We start from the raw sequence: 836 nt of genomic DNA, 5'->3' as shown, positions 1-836 counted from the left end.
TCCTCTCAGGTTCAACAGTCTGTTCTGTGCTTCTATATCTCTGGATCTATTTTGTTCATCCGTTTATTTTGTTCATTAGATTCTTCTGCACCTGAGTGAGATCATGTGATATTTATCTTTCTCTGACTGGGTTATTTAGCTTAGCATAATACTCTCCAGGTCCATTCATGCTGTTGCAAATGGTAAGAAGTCTTTCTTTTTTCTGGCTGCATAGTATTCTATTGTGTAAATGTACCACAGCTTTTTTATCCACTCATCTGCAGATGGGCACTTGACCGGAATCCAACCCAGGACCCTTCAGTCTATAAGTCGATGCTCTATCCACTGATCCAAACTGGCTAGGGCTTAAATTTTCTTAATAGTATCTGTCAAAAAGCAGAACTTTTAAGTTTCGATGAAGTACAATTTATCAATTTTTATTTTATCTTGTACAGCATTCTGCCTAAGAAATTGTTGTCTAACCCAAGTCTCACAAAGATTTTTACTATGTTTTATAGTTTCAGAAGTTTTATGTCTTACCTATAGGTCTATGATACATTTAAAGTTAATGTTTTTGGCATATGGTGTGAGGTAAAAGTAAAAGGTTTTTCCATATGGATGTCCAGTTGTCCCAGCACCATTTATTGAAAAGACTATCCTTTCTGCTTTTGAATAACTTTGTTCCCTTTGTTGAAAATTAAATGAATATATTTGTATTTGTCTATTTTTGGACATTCTATTATATTCCATTTAAATACATGTTTGTGATAATCTTTTAATAATTACAATAATTCATTTTACTTATATGAAACATATTTTTTTATATATATACTAGAGGCCCGGTGCACAAAAATTTG

Source organism: Myotis brandtii, unplaced genomic scaffold, assembly GCF_000412655.1.
Source record: "Myotis brandtii unplaced genomic scaffold, ASM41265v1 scaffold517, whole genome shotgun sequence".
Taxonomy (NCBI): Eukaryota; Metazoa; Chordata; class Mammalia; order Chiroptera; family Vespertilionidae; genus Myotis; species Myotis brandtii.
The sequence above is the reverse complement of the archived record's forward strand: the minus strand, read 5'-3'. Positions refer to the sequence as shown.